The 17,104-nt window shown below is 37.4% G+C and overlaps 1 pseudogene; it reads left to right on the plus strand.

The window, feature by feature from the left end:
* The first annotated feature begins 1,786 nt into the window (after positions 1-1,786).
* The window catches only part of LOC104451544, a 34,557-nt pseudogene continuing 19,239 nt past the window's right edge, over positions 1,787-17,104 (plus strand).

The raw sequence follows: 17,104 nt of genomic DNA on the forward strand, positions 1-17,104 counted from the left end.
AGACGTCCATGGTTGCCTTCATTTTCAGGGTTATCCTCTATGACAGAGTTGAATATTAGTGGCTACAATCTTCTGGAAGGAGAAATTCCCAGTGATATTGGCTGCTTTTCCTTCTTGTGGTCTTTAGAACTAGCTTGTTAAGCTATGGGTTCTGCATTTTTTGTTAAGCTACAGTTTGCCTTTGGTCAAGCTACCTATAGTGACATTGATCTCCGCAGATGACATAAATGGGCAGGCAATGTCGAGCCATGTTGATGCTGCGTTTAAGATCTCCAACCTCAAGTTAATGGTGGCCTGAGTGCCGCATTGAACTGATAAAAATCTTCACATGTTCTTAATCGAATCCTCACTCTTTTAACTCGTTTCCCTCTATTACCAAGAAAACCAATTACTGAATCCCATCTTGACTACATACAAACTATGAAGTGCCCACACATGACTAAAGCTTTCAAGCATAAGCACACAGATGGACGTCCTAGATCCTCCATTAATTGTCTTATCAAGACATGAAGTCATCAATTAATTTACAGGCAACAAACCAAGCACAGTTCAAGTTCAGATAAACTAAAGAAAATGTTCAACGTTTGCCATTAGTTTCTACTAAAGTAATGTCCATACATCTAATAATCTCATTTATATTAAGAGCAAATTTCTGATCTTGAGCAATTCAGTACAACGCCTTCTTTCGTGTGAGAGACTTGATTCCCGTGAAAATTTGGACTTCACAGTCACGTAAAGATACAAACCTCATCATATCCCCTCCTAAAATCATTCAAATGTAACACTTTCAGTCAATAAATCACGAATCATAAGCAAAACTGATGAAAAATGCACTGAATAGATAGCATCAGGGCTTACCCTGCTTTCCTACAATAGGCGGGACTGCGATTGTATATCAGATTGTTGAGCACTCTTCGAGCAGAAGCTTGGTTTACGGATTTCCTAGCCTCACTACAGGATGACTAGTTCGGATTAGAAGTTTTTTTCCCTTAAAAGTGAGTGAAGTTTAACCAAAAGCGCAGATCATATAACCATGATCGTGTATGATATATGATATTTTAAGAACTTCGACAAGGAAATTTCAAATGCAACTTGCTTTGTAGCATAAAATTACTGAACAAATGCTGACCTGACAAAGAAGTTCACTACATGCTGTGTGACTTCAATGGCATCATCTGAGTGTGGTACCATGGACAAACCCCGTCATGTCCCGACCCTACAAGCCCGTGCCCATTCCTACTCGGTGTTGGATATTTCAGTAGTTTTGAAATATTTACAATAATAGCTTTGATAAAAGTTATGATCGCATTGAAAACCATCATTATTTTTAACGGTCACATAACGGTTTCTTAACGGTCATATAATGGCTTTTTAAATCGTTTTGTAACGTTTAATTTATTTCTCAAATAAATCCTCTATTATTTTACAACGGCTCTTTTAACGGCTCTATTTTGTCTAAATATAAAAATAAGATCTCATAAGACACAATATATTCTCATATATATCTTTCCTTTTCTTTCAGCTGGGTTATACAAAAAAGTTGTTCTGTTTCCTTCTAATATTCAGTGCGGAGTATAGAGGAATGTCTGTTGTATCTTGGGAGGATAGCCGCTAAAGCCTTACGCACCAAATTTCGTACTCCGAATGGCGGAATTATCCTTAAGGGCAGTGCTTGCACGCCTCAGACATTTGTTTTTCTATTTTCTAATCCTTCGCAATGTATTAACAGTTATTATTATCTTTTATGTATTCTAAACTTTTTCCAACAATCTTAAGGATAAGTCCTATGGATTTCCAAGTTGAAGTTGTTGCTATCGCTACCACCGCAATTGGAATTGAAAGAATGATTGAGATGGTGAAGGACAAGTATCACATAATCGTGGGCGGATCTCGTGGGAAATTACTGAGCATCATCAAAAGGTCTCTTGGTCGTTTTGGTAAGGTTATTGAATGTCAGGTAAAATCGTACTTTGAGGCTTTAATACCTAAATTTGTTTCGAGAGGAAGTTGGGTGCTTGTAATTATTTGCTCACTCAAATTCGTGATTATTCGTAAGCTTCAATCCACATTGGGGTTTCCTATTTTAATTATGTTCATGATCTAGAAGTTGTAATTTTAGGATTAGAGATTGTTTATTCATTGTGACTTCATTGCTCCTATTGTTTTAATTGGTTGACCGCTTGATATTAACCATTTTGTAGTGACCCATTTCACATTTTAGAAATAAAAAAAAAATGGAAACTTTGGATTTTTGTGAGTAAATTTTACTTTACAAAATGGTTTCAAATTCTTACCATTTGAATGTTAATGACTTTTAGTATCCGTCAATGAATTTTTGTGTCAATAGGACAAGAAGTATGTCTCCAAGCTTGAGAACCACCGTAATGATGTTGTTGTTAGTAGAACCATGTTCTTCTTGTTGTTTAATTTTTTGGAAAATTCATTAAGGCGTCAGTTGCACTTCCATTAGGAGAGAGCAATAGTGATTGTGATTGGGTGGTGTATTTGATTTAACTTTGAACTGTTATATTAGTAGGCTTTATTTGACTATTGCTTGGCTTTGACCTTTCTATCTGGTGCAATTGTTAATAATGCGAGCTGAGAATTATGAGTCTCATATTGGCCTTCTTTATGCTCATTAAGAATAGAGGAGGTACAACATACGAAATCAAGCTATATATATTTTTGCGTTTTGTCTTTGCCCTGCTTTATATTTTAGGGATATTGGATGAGCACCATTGATGGATGCATGCCGGTAGTTGTTTCTTTCTCAGTTTGAGATTTTGAATAAACTCTGAGTGCTAGTGGAAGAGATTTAGCCAGTTCATTTTTAGTCTGGTGCTTGTAAAGTGAAAGTGGTGGTGTTTTCATGTATCGTTTCAATTTGTGACATTTTATTGCCTCTTTAACAGAGCATGATGAGAACTTATCTAGGAGACAGGACACTATTAGTGTCATTCAAGATTTGTTAAAACTTATTGTCACCTTATTTTGTTACCTTCTAGAAGTTGCAGGTGAAAAGGTAAACTGAAATAGAAGATTTTATGATGTTTGTATTAAAGAGCCATCACTCTTGTGGTAGTGCAAGACCGAGGTATTTGTATATCTTATAATAACTTTAGATATCCTTTACCTTGATATATTCATTTGACCTAGTGCGTACTGCTTACTTTCCATTATCTAATATGTGGGTCAAGGACAATAAATAACGTTAAATGCATAGCCAATCTAAGGATTGTAGCTAATGTTCCTTTTTAGAATGCGAACTATATTATTCATTTTAGCATGAATAGTTTCACTTGTGTTGGGAGTGGTAATCATATTGCTGTTGATCTTAAGACAGGACTTTTTGTGGTAGGATTTAGAATCGAGCCTTAATTAGCATTTTTGTGCTCCCACATGTGTATGTAAAACTGCTGATTAGGATACAACACTCTCAAATGGGATTTATGATGATTTCATGATGCTGCTTTCATAAATGTTTAGCAAAGCAACAAATTTTCTACCGCTGATATACCATTTAGTGTTGACGAGTGTCTGGTATTGGGTTTGGTGGAGGCCAAATTTGTCCTTATAAATACTCACTTCTTCAAGCTTCTTTTTATTAGAATAAGAGCAGCTCCTAGTGCAGAATTTTCTTTGAATGAATATGCCATCATCAACGTACTCGTATGTCTAGTTGATTTGAGTAGAGATTAGCGTGAAGAGACAGAGAAGTCAAAGACTCCATGACAACTAATGAACGCCTCAGGTGAGATCAATTTTCACAACAATAGAATTTATGTGGATTTTGCGGCCATGTGAATATAAACTATGATATTTTACATAGTGGATTTTCCACTGTATTAGAATAATACAGTGATGTTAAGTGGATCTCGGATTCATATGAGACAAAATCCACTAATGACTATGTGTCCACCTTTTGGAGGTGTCGCAATATAAAAAACAGTCGAATGAAATTGTGGGGGAAATGACAATCCTACTCAACCAAAATTTGACTTGGTTGAAGTAGATGATCTGATTATGTAATTATTGTAGTCATTTTCCAAGCCAATATTTTGGCAAATGTAAAAGAATTGGAGGTAGACTCAGGCACTACCGAGCATATATGTTAAAAACATAATGCTTTATCCTCCTAACCTCTAATAAGGAAGGAGAAGAAAAAATTTATCTTGATGATTGAAGAACTACTCAAGTTCTTGGGAAGAAGAAAAATTTCTCAAACTCATATTAAAATTGAGGCTGAGTTGTTGAGAAATTTCTTACTGTATGTTCCTATGGAAATGAAATGACACTTATGTCTAGATATTATGATTGCCAAAAGGCAATAGTTATTGCAAAGAATGAAACTTTCAATGGCAAAAAGAGACGTTTGGTTGAGACGTGATGTGGTAAAATATTTCCTTATAAAAGGGATTTATATCGATCGATTATGTTAAGTCAGAAATGATTTTGGCCAATCCTTTGATTACACATCGAGGGGAATGGGACAAGCCAATTGAAGAAAATCAATAGTGATGGTAACCCAACCTATGTGATTGGCGATCCCATGAATTAGGTTCATATGGGTAATAACAAGTCATTTGTTGATCTAGTGCACTATTAAAATTTATTGTCCCTTCTAAGGTGAAAATAGTGCAAAATTCCAAGGAAAAGAAGGTTGAGTTAAGCTCTTAATGAAATTTCATAGCCATTATTGATGGTGTATTAAACTGCAGAATACACTTGATGGAATCACCTATATAAGTGTGGAGTGGGGCCGCTCCTATGAGATTTTTTGGCGAAAATCTCTAAAGCACTTATGAATAAACCAAGCATGTGCATGGCCTATTAGCGCAAAACCGCGTTGAACAACAAAGTTTGTGGGAGTGTAATGTGATTGGTGAGAATTATAATTCACAAAAGAAATTTTTGGTTCATAGAAGTTTCAAACTTCACCAATGATTTCGTCAATTATATTTCATTCTTTCTAGGGTTGGTTCATAGCCTAACAAGCACGAATTCCGATGCATTACTCTCCAATAACTCAGCATTATTCTATTTTCTTGTCAAAACTTTCTGAAATATGTGGGGGATTGTTGAATATTTCAGTAGTTTTGAAATATTTACAATAATAGCTTCAATAAAAGTTATGATCGCATTGAAAACCATCATTATTTTTAATGGTCACATAACGGTTTCTTAACGGTCATATAATGGCTTTTTTAATCGTTTTGTAACATTTAATTTATTTCTCAAATAAATCCTCCATTATTTTACAACGGCTCTTTTAACGGCTCTATTTTGTCTAAATATAAAAATAAGATCTCATAAGACACAATATATTCTCATACATATCTTTCCTTTTCTTTCAGCTGGGTTATACACAAAAGTTGTTATGTTTCCTTCTAATATTCAGTGCGGATTATAGAGGAAGGTCTGTTGTATCTTGGGAGGATAGCCGCTGAAGCCTTACGCACCGAGTTTTGTACTCCGAAGGGCGGAATTATCCTTAAGGACAGTGCTTGCACGCCTCAGACATTTGTTTTTCTATTTTCTAATCTTCGCAATGTATTAACAGTTATTATTATTTTTTATGTATTCTAAACTTTTTCCAACACTTGGTTGATATGATAGCGATGTCCCAGGACACATCGCCGACCCTATTTGTTTTAGTACGCATGCGGAAGCAGATAAATAATTCCCAGACAATAAAACAATGGGATAGAAAAGCAGGGCAACTTTTTAAAACCACAAGTCTTTTATAAACAAACGGGTTTATACACAAGACCAGGCTGGTTACAAAAATGTTGGCTTATAAAAAAGGAACTGTCCTATGACTAACTAGCCATACAGGTTCGCCAATTATGCTTCTTCCACCTTCCCAAACTTCGGGACTCCCAGCTCTCCATGGCCGTCACCTAGGGACCTGAAAATGTGATCCCACAACGGGGTGAGATTACGTCTCAGCATGTTCTAAGACCTGATTAGGAAGAAAATTACGCCCTAAGGGCTGCCTAAGCACAATTAGGCATCAAAGGACTTACCTTGGCCTCAGTTCCCTCCTGCAGGTCAGTTCAATAAATAAACACTGACAATTATATCACTCAATCCAATCATATTGAATCATTAATCAATCGACTTAGTCGATTACATGTTTACCATCACACCGTCATTTCGATTATTCATTCTCAACTCTTAGTCACGGCCCAATAGGCACAACCTAGATTAAGTGGTAATCACGGCCCCACCAGCATAATTTAAACTTGGTGGTAATCACGGCCCCACCTAGCAATTTTCTAGACTTGGTGGTAATCACGGCCTCACCGAGCAATTTTCTATATTTGGTGGTAATCACAATCCCACCGGACAATTTTTTAGACTTTGTGGTAATCACGGCCCCATCGGGCAATCTTCTATATTTGGTGGTAATCATAGCCCCACCGGGCAATTTTCTATATTTGATGGTAATCATGGCCCCATTGGGCAATTTTCTAGACTTGGTGGTAATCACGGCCCCATCGGGCAATTTTCTATTCAAGTACCCGCATTATCTAATTTTTGGGATAAATCCCCATAATCATCAATTTAACTCAATTTTCACAATCAGGTACTCAAATAAATAAACAAAGAGCATTACTGCAATCAGCACAAAATTCTGATCGTTGACTATCCCAACCTAATTTCTGGAAAAATAATTAATTAATTAATTAATTACGAAAAAATAATAAATAAATACTAATAAATCAAACTTAGGCCCATAATGCCTAATTGGATGCCGAAATGGATCCGGAAAATTTTCGAGACTCATTAAATAAATACTAGAGTCTATTCACTTGCTAATTGCATTAACTATCCACCTAACATGCATCGGTAAATAATTAAATTCACTAATTTAATATAATCTAACCACTTAATCCATCTTAGCATAAACTAATCAACCCCTAAACATAATTAACATACTAAGCGATGATTAGTGAGTTAAACTCACTGGTAAAATGCGAAGACTGGATCACCGCAACGGTGGCCGAAATCCGAATTTTCGGCGGCGTCAACAGACACTCGGACCGTGCCAAAAGCCTTGCAAGCCCACAGCAAATTGCTGGGCTTGGTCTGGACTTAGGCTTGCTTCGCGGGCTTGGGCTTCAAGACTGGGTTGCTGAAGTGCAATTGAAGACAAGCTTGAAACTAGGCTGAACAATTGTGAGCCGGGCCGAATTGCTGGCTTCTTGGGTTGCAGGACTTGGGTGGACCAAGCTGAGACGTGTTGGGCTTCGCTGAACTGAGCTTCGGTTGCTGAAGATGGGCCGAACAAGGCTGAGGAAAAGAAACGCCTGGGCTGAAGACAGGCCCAACTCCTGGGCCGAATCACATTGAAGACGCGCAATTGACCGAGCAAGAGACACGAGCTAATGAATGGCTGAGCTGACGTCGATTTGAGGGTATCGCGGACGAAGGCAACACAGGACACGGAGTTGTAGGAGTTGAAGCAATTCAGTGGAGATTCGGCGGTCTTTAGCTGGGGAAATCTTGACTGAAGAAGCTGAAGATTTGGACGCGTGGGCTTGCGGCTTCGTGGACGACGATGCTGCTTTGCGGGATGTCTTCGATGGAGGCAGCAGCTGCTGACGTCCACAGAGTCAACAAAGAAGAGCTGGCGTGAGGTTAGTTGACCGAGGGGAACAATTTCTGGTGGAGGTGGGCTGCTGGCAAATCGGCAGAGGCTGAAAAAGATGATCGTGGGAGTGGGTTGAAGAAATCGTGCAGCTTCGGTGAGTGGTGAATGGGCAGACGGTGGACAGAGAGATGCGAAGATGGAGAGGAAAGAAAATTGAAAATGAAAGCAGAAGCAGGAACCAATGATGATGAAGAAGAGCTAAGGCGTGTGACGGGATGAGCAGCTGGTGGTGTGTTCGGCAAGATTGGAAGCTTAAGTCCAACATCTCTATCCATTCAATTTAATGCAACGTCCCCCTAATACTTTCTAGCCAAAATTTCCAAAAATGGCTAAAAATAAAGTCTAAAATACAGCCTCCAAAATGGCATATGAATTTCACCATATACGCTTCAATTTTCTCTCCGATTATCCAAATCGAGGTCCGATTTTGCTGAAGAAAAATCCCAAACAATTTTTGTAAATCCCTGACACTTAAAGGTTCGGCTTGGAAGTCCAAATTTCCTTTAATTTGGCTCATCTGAATTTCCGTTATTTTTCTGTAACGTTCGAATCGATTTTTCATAAAAATCCCAGAATCTCCGAAAATTCTTCGAAAGGTGAGTCGACATTCCTAAAATAGATCGTGCCATGACAGAACTTTCAATTTCTGAAATCCGGTTCAAAATCACGGTTAATTTCAATCTAGCGTGATTCCAATGTGACCTAGTCCACTAGGTAGCTTTTAGGAATTTTTGGTGCAATTGACCCATGATCGATTCATCTTGAGTCACAATGTACATTTTCGACTTATTGGCGACTCTCGGTTGTCGTGAAAATCTCGAGATTTCAAATACGGACATCGGGTACAGAAATGACAGAAAAATCGCTAGTGTCGTTCGACGAAAATTTTGCAATTAGGTGGAATCACCCACACACTAATCACATATCTTTATCAAATCGACCTATCTCCGGTCTCTGATCGATTTTTGACAATGCCATAATGACCCTTGCAGATTAACACGGTCGAGCAGTTGATTCCTGGTCAAATTCTCAAATCCATTGCATTAAAATCCCTTAATGGCTTTCCCAAATAGTCTAATTATCTCACGAGTGATCGACCCAGAAAATAATACAATAGGCACATCGATAAAATGCCCGATTTATTTAATTAAAAACATAAATGAAAAATCAGGATGTCAGAAACCCCATTCAAAAGCATTGTTCTGCACAATATTGAGAAAGCCATATAAGTTAACCTCAAGGGAGTAAGTCTAAACATACTTCACAAACATGGAGAGTTGGAAAATATGATCCCAAGAACAATCACCGATTTAGCTCCTTATGATAATTTAAGCAAATGAATCATGTCTAGGTCAAAGCCATATAAAAAGAAAAAAAAAAGGATCATGTCCTCTATAACATGATAAACTCAAATTGCCTAGTCTTCACATTTTGCCTAATCGATACTGCAAGACTTGGGCAAGCTGTGCCACAAGCTCCACTGAAGAAATCAAAAACCACAAAATCAGGAGTGAAAGTGCTAGTATGAACACCTAGAAGGGGTGAATAGGTGTGAAAATAGATTATGCAAAATGCAGCGAAAACCTTTACTTTTAACCTGAGTCTGAATAATAATAGATTTTTTAAACTGATTTTGAAGAGCAACAAACTTTAAGCGAATTAGACTTTAGCAGTTAAATAGAATTATGAACAAAATAAAGAGATTCAGGAAAGAGAATAATAACACAAGGTTTATAGTGGTTCGGCTTAATCCAAAACTACGTCCACTCTCCCACGCTAACAGCCTTTTTGGTTGGATTCAACTATGCAATCAACAAGAGCTTACAACTTTGAGTGCAAACACTTAGTAGTAGATCACATTATTTCACTAAGTCATTATTTTGGTATTTCTCTCATGATCACAAACATTTAAGCTCACAAGAGACAAGTGTATGATCGAAGGTCGCTCAGACTTTGGAATTATAAATTCTACGCTCCGTCTCTTACTTGCTCATTGGTCATTCATCTCCTTAAATACTCCTCCACTTCCAAACTAACCGCTGGACAATATCTCGAGGATCGTATTCCAATCTACCCGTTGGACAGATCTGTATCTAGAATATTTGGTAGCCATAGATTGACAAAAGTAGGAACCTTAAATTGATTCTGATCGTCCATACAAACAGAATCTTGGTTTCCATAAGTAGAGCTTCATCGTATAGAAAGTTCTTGTCTTCAATAGCCAATCGTCAATTAATTAGATTGAGTCAATCAAATCAATCTTGATGTAGAATCCAAACCAGATCACTAGCCGTTATATGATTGGGGCTTGTGTTACGTTCTGTCGAATCTGGACATAAAGTCTTAGAGCAATAGACTTTACAATCTGAGTCTGAGTGCGATAGACTTTATAATCTGAGTCTGAATATATTCTGCTTCTGAACAGATTTAGCTTTAAGGTCTAAACATAGTCTAAATAAGTTCAGCTTCAGCATAGAGTTTATCTTCTGGTTCTTCATTCACGTTCGGTCTGGAATTTGTTAGAGTGAGCAGACTTCTGATGTAGAACAGACTTTGACACGGAAGTCTGGAAATCTTCAAAATATATTTTGGGCATATGTTACGTTCAGTCTTCTGGCCGTCTTCGGACTTTGACAATATCATTTACATGTTCTATCATTTGCATAGTTTATTACTCAACAATTAAACACGTTAGTAGCTTTTGATTTATTTTGTCATCTTCAAAACATCATAAGGGATTTCCCTAACAATCTCCCCATTTTTGATAATGACAAAACAATCTCTGAATATGCAGATGTATAATCTCACTTTCTAAAATATTAATAAATCAATCATCAAATTTTAGATTTTCAAAAAAATGTGATTTGAATCAAAAGACAGCAAATAGATTAAGCATAACAATATATAGAAAAATAATCGCAGCTTAATATTATAATATTAACCAATCAACACATATGCATATTTATATTCTCTTCCCCTTTTTGTCATAATCAAAAAGCGATAACAATGAAAATAGTATCACGTAGAGAATATAAAATATCTTGCATGAAACACAATTTTCAAGAAATCAGCTTTTATAAAGTAAATTAAATATTAAAGATATGCAATATAACTTACTTCGATCATACATATCAGCAAATATCCATTAAAAATTACAGATGCATTATAAAATTTGCTTACCGTTTTTGTCATAATAAAATGATAATATCAATAATAAATTTATTAATGACAAAAGGTAATAAAAGATGCACTAACCGGATTTTGTAGAACAAATTCTAACACGTTTATATTTTCCTTCCTTCCATAATAATCAAGATCATGATCGATTCAAAAATATTTTATCATAATTGATCAATGCTCCCCCTCAATTTGTTGCCTTTTTGAGATGATCATGATTCTTTCCTTTCTCTTAGATTTGCTTTCTCCCCCTGTCATCATGACAATATTTGCGAAAAGAAACAATTATTGCTTGTGCACGTTGAACAAAATATGTTTCTATTATTCCCTTTGTAGCAACAACATCCGCAACGACCACTTGCATTTTTAAATTCAAGGAAAAAATTTATTTTCTTCAATCAAGCTCGTCTCGAATTTAACCTGCATCAACTTAACAAACTTTTTCCACAAATAAGCTGTAATAATATCCACGTAATATATAATGCCCTTTCTTAAAATAAATAAATTGAATAGCATATATAAAATTGTCAATTATTGAAATTTAGAACTACTCAACATTTTGTATGATACATAAGGGATTTCCTCAATAATTTGAAAAAAAAAAAAAAAAAACTTTGCACAATAAAGAGAATCTGTGAGCCTCCAGAAAATAGTATAGAATTTTCATAATTTTCAGATCGAGCGTTCCAAAATTCATATAAAAAATTCTATTGTCACCTGCAAATTCTTGTATAATAGATAATAATCTTTGCAAAAAAAGTCACATAATATCTGATATGGCTAGTATAAGTACCTAGAGGGGGGGTGAATAAGTATAAAGAGTAATTTCTTACAATAATCGCACAATACTAGACAGTTGATAGAAATGAGACAATTTCTCGTCAATAAACAAACAACGATCAAAGTAAGACTGAAAGTAGGGAAGAGAAAATTGAACACGAGGTTTATAGTGGTTCAGCTTATTTAAAGCATTCGTCCACTCTTCTGCACTGACAGCCCACTGGCTGGATTCCACTATGAACAAAGAGATATTACAGTATTGTTCTTCCTTGATTTCTCGGTGTAGAAGATCTACCACACTCCCTCAAGGTATCACTAAGTATAGACTCTCTTTGCGTGTACAGTTTCGCTCAATATGAATCGACTAGTAATCAAGGAGTTTCAGACTCTGGAATTTCTCTATCGAGCACACACTAGAACAACTGGAACGTCTTCCTTTTATACTCCTTTATGCCATCATACCCGTTGGCACTTACCAAAGGAATTCTTCCAATCTTCCCGTTGGACAGAATCAATTAAGAAGATCATTCGAGCTATTAAAGGAACATGTCGATAGCCCATCAATCATGTTCGCCCATACAATCAGGATCTTAGTTTCCAAGAATAGAACCTTCCAAGAATATCTCATCAATCATCGAATCTTCAAACGATCTTGATTTCGAATAAATAATCCGTTATTTCAAATCCAGCCAAGAGATCTTCTCCAGTCGATAAGACCAAATCCTTAACCAAACACTTTAGCTCTGGATCGCCTTCATCACTGGATTAGAAACTGTCAATGAGAATAGTCTTGAGTCTTGAGCCTTGTGTGCTGAGTCTGGTGATCTGACTTCAGACTCTAAGTACAAGGGTCTGCACAGCTTCCAGACTAGATTGATAGAAACATTTTGTCAGCTTCTAAACACTCTAGAGAGATTTCTCCAACAATCTCCCCATTTTTTATGGTGACAAAACTTTCCTGTAGATTTGAACAACTTTGACCTGCAAAAACATTACTCAAGCAATATGGATATCTCATAAAGATTAATAACTCAACTAGACTCTGCATCCACAGAAAATAGGTTAGTCTTTCATGAGTAAAGCCATACAATAACACTTGATATAAATGCAACAGTCAATTTCAAATCCACACTCAAGTTAGTCAAATTCACCAAGTCCACCACACCCAAGTCATACTCAAAATAAATATCCAAACAAACTGAAATTAAAAACAGATTCAAAGTCAAAGTTCAGTTCAGTTCAAAGCTGGCAATTCTCCCCCTTTTTGTCATCATTAGAAAAAAAAAGTGAGAAAGAGTCAAATCTGCTTGGGAACGCGCACAAGCTGGAAATCTCCCATCAACTGTACGACGCCTTCCAGCCTCTTCAAGTCTTCCCGTAGACGTGCCACCTCTACTCCTTTGGCATTTGCTTGAATTTGATGAGCGAGGTCTTGCATTTTATTCAACAGGGTAACGGAAGACGTTTGTCCAGCATTCTTCAGGACTTGAAGTTCACATTCCAAAGCATATATTTGACCTTGCATTTCCAGAAGAAGATCAAGGATGCGACGAAAATCTGTGGTATTGTCCGTCTGCGTGCTGGCATTTGCTCTATCAGATGGAGTAAAGGCAGACGATGGAACTTCGGTATAATTGCCCAAGTGAGGCGTTGAGGTGTCATGTCCTTCCTCAGGCATTTGAGAAGCCTGAATATCTTCTGGATTTGCTTGCGAGCGACTCACACCTTCACTGTGAACAGGATATGGTGTAGTCCTTCCTTGCTCGTCATCTCCCCATATTTCTAAGGCCTCAATTGGGGAAGAGTGATGGTCATGCTTGGCAGCATCTTGATTGCCTTTCTCTCCAGCTTCATCTGTAGACTTTTCTTTGACTGCTTCTTCTTCTTCTCCAACTTCTTTCTCTTCTTCTTCTTTTTCTTTCTCTTCTTTCTCCTCTACTTCTCTCTGTTCTTGTTCCTCTGCTTCTTTTCCTTTCTCCTGTCGTTCCGTTGATTCGGATACAGAGCGACTGAGTTTTTTTAATGCCAAGGCAGAGATAGTGAGTTCATCCTCTTCATCTTCATCCTCTAAGATTAGAGCTCTTTTCTTTTTGGATGGAGCACCCATGGGCTCCTTCCCTTTCCTTTCGACCGAAGAGACTGGATGAGATTTAACTGGAGTTTTCACTTTGAACTTCTCCATTGCCTTATCAAGCTCTTTCAGACACATTTTTGTCAGCATTTTCAAACCCACCACCATTTTGTCGCATGGTCGAACACAAAGAGTCTGTGGAGGTTCAATGTTCAAGTGTCTGAAAATCTTAGTCACAAGACCTGAGTAAGGCAACTGACCCTTGTCCTTCACCATCGCTCTGTACATGTGGAAGAGAATGGTGTGAGGAAGAGAGAACTTCTTTCCTGAATTGATCACGTACATCAATTTCGCCTCAGAATTAGACACGTCTGTCTTGGATGTTGATTTTGGCCTGAGACGTTTGATCACGATTTTGTGTAGTAAGATGTTGATGGCATGCATTCTTGTGTAGTTAACTCTTCCTTCTGTACTCCTGTCTTTGACAAGTTCTAGTGTGGTACGAGCGATTGAAACCTTGATTGGTTGATATCGTCCTCTTTCAACTCCAATTATGTCTGCCAACATGTCCACATCTACCTTATAGTCTTGGTCTCGAACACTGAAGGATATTCTATTTGCATCTAAAAAGCTGAGATTCGAATAGAAATATGCTGTCAATTGTGCATAGCCGTCTGTGGTGTCGGAGCAAAATTGCTCTAGTTGAAGCAGATTGAACTTCTCCTTCAAGTTCACATTGATGGCATCCAAAAAATCAAAATCAACGCTCCTGGGGTTTATTACCCCCCGTTTCAACAATTTGAAGAACAGATCCTCCTGTTCCTTCGATTTGAACAACTCCGTTCTTTTTCCCTTCACCTTCGCAGCAACACCCATCCTGGGTTGGAATTCTCTAAACAGTTTATCATCGTCATTCCCGTCAGTTGGATTAAACCTACACGAGGGTCACTTGGAATGTTCGCAAGTGCTTCCTCAGCCTTTCCTTTGGAAGCAATTCCCAAATCCTCCATCCGTCGCAAAAAGACATACTCATTTCCATACCCTTTGTCTTTAAGGAAGGCATCTACATAGTTCAGTGGTGTACCTATGCTTTTCAAAGCACGATAGAGCTTGTAAATAAAAGAGGGTTTTTGGACTCTTACAGGGTCTGCTTCCTCGATTATTTCTTCCTGTGGTAGTTGTTCCACACTCTGTGGGGTAGATAATGGAGATTGACGTGCATGAGAGTGAATTGGGCTCTGTTGCTGTCTCGGTAACTCTTCTTCCTCAGTGAGATCGAAATGGGTAGGACCCTCCCTCATTTTTTGTGGTCCCCTGCTCGCGATTCTTGAAGACTTTCTCAAAGAAGACATCATTTCTTGTCGTTGAAAGATTCCTTGACTCGTTTTCCCAAGAAAAGATGACAACTTTCTCGAAGATGAACACGAAGTCGGGACAGGATTGGGAGGAGAATGCCTTTTTAGGGTTTTGGAGTTAAGCGAAGAAAACAACTGACTGTATATAACAAAAAATCAATCGACATAAAGGAAAGTGAACAGTCGTCCCTTTTTAAAAACGATAACTGCCGTTTTTAAATAGAGGTTATCTTTTTTAAAAGACAAGATTTCGTTTTTCTTGGAAATTAAAGATAAATCAAATATAACTGAACGAATGATCGTACCTTTTCGAGATTGAATATTAAAACAACTTACAGTCTATAGCCATGAATGTTTGAGTCTGAGAGTCTAAGAGTCTCTAGACTTTGATTTCCTCAAGCTTCAAAATGTTGAGTCTGGAACGGATGATATCGAATTGATTCTTCTCCAAAGGCTTTGTGAATATATCCACTAGTTGGCTCTTTGACTCAACAAATTGAATCGAGATTTCTCCATTTTGAACATGATCTCTAATGAAGTAATGACGAATCTCTATATGCTTTGCCCTTGAGTGAAGGATTGGATTTTTAGTAAGATTGATTGCGCTGGTGTTGTCACATCTAATTTCAGTGCATGAGTCTTCAATTCCAAAGTCTTGTAGCTGTTGTTTTATCCACAGAATTTGCGAACAACAACTTCCAAGAGCTACATACTCTGCTTCTGTTGTAGAGAGAGCCACGGTGTTTTGTTTCCTTGAAAACCAAGACACTGTCCTGTTCCCAAGCAATTGGCAAGTTCTCGAGGTGCTCTTTCTATCAACTTTGCAACCGGCTAGATCTGCGTCTAAATATCCAAGAAGATTAAAGTCTCCCTTCTTAGGATACCAAAGACTGATGCTTGAAGATGAAGCAACGTATTTAATAATACGTTTCGCAGCACTGAGATGAGATTCTCTAGGTCCGATTGAAACCTAGCACAAATGCACACACTCAACAAAATGTCAGGTCTAGAGGGTAAGATAAAGAAGTGAACCGATGATACTCTGTACAGCTTTTGATCAACTTTCTTCCCTTCTTCATCTTTGTCTATCTTCAAAGAACTTGACATCGGTATGTCGGTCTTTTTGCACTTTTCCAGTCCAAACCTTTTGACAAGATCATTAGCATATTTTTCTTGATGAATAAAAGTTCCTTCCTTCAATTGTTTTATTTGAAGTCCAAGAAAGAAGGTTAAGCTGTCCCATCATACTCATTTCAAACTCATCCGCATAGACTTAGAGAATTTCTTACACGAGACTTTCATTAGAGGATCCAAAAATAATATCATCCACATATATTTGAACAAGTAGAAAGCTTTTGTTTTCCTTTTTGATAAATAGAGTAGTATCTACTTTACCTTTGACAAAACCATTTTGTATTAAAAACTTACTTAGTCTGTCGTACCAAGCTCGAGGTGCTTGCTTTAAACCATACAAGGCTTTTTTCAATCTGAAGACTGAGTTTGGCTTCTTTGGGTCTTCAAACCCTGGTGGTTGTTCCACATAAACTTCCTCATGGATAAATCCATTTAGGAAGGCACTTTTGATGTCCATTTGGAATAGCCTGAAATTTGTATAACAAGCAAAAGCAAGCAATAATCGAATAGCTTCTAACCTTGCTACTGGTGCATAAGTCTCGTCATAGTCTATCCATTCTTCTTGTGTGTATCCCTTGGCCATGAGTCTTGCTTTGTTTCTTACGACTTTTCCTTTCTCATTCATCTTGTTCCTGAACACCCATTTAGCTCCAATAACAGTTCTACCTTTTGGTTTAGATGTCAATTCCCAGACATCATTAATGTTGAACTGTCTAAGCTCTTCTTGCATAGCTTCGATCCAGCTTTCATCAGATAAAGCTTCTTCTATGCTTTTTGGTTCAATTTCAGAGATGAGAGCCACAACACTAGACTCTTTGCGCCTTTTGGATCTGGTGCGAATTCCTTCATTAATTTCGCCGATAATGAGATCTTTGAGATGACTGAACTTATGCTTCCAGTTACTGGTTGGCTTGTCTGGTTGATGATCTC

Source organism: Eucalyptus grandis, chromosome 6 (assembly GCF_016545825.1).
Source record: "Eucalyptus grandis isolate ANBG69807.140 chromosome 6, ASM1654582v1, whole genome shotgun sequence".
Classification (NCBI taxonomy): domain Eukaryota; kingdom Viridiplantae; phylum Streptophyta; class Magnoliopsida; order Myrtales; family Myrtaceae; genus Eucalyptus; species Eucalyptus grandis.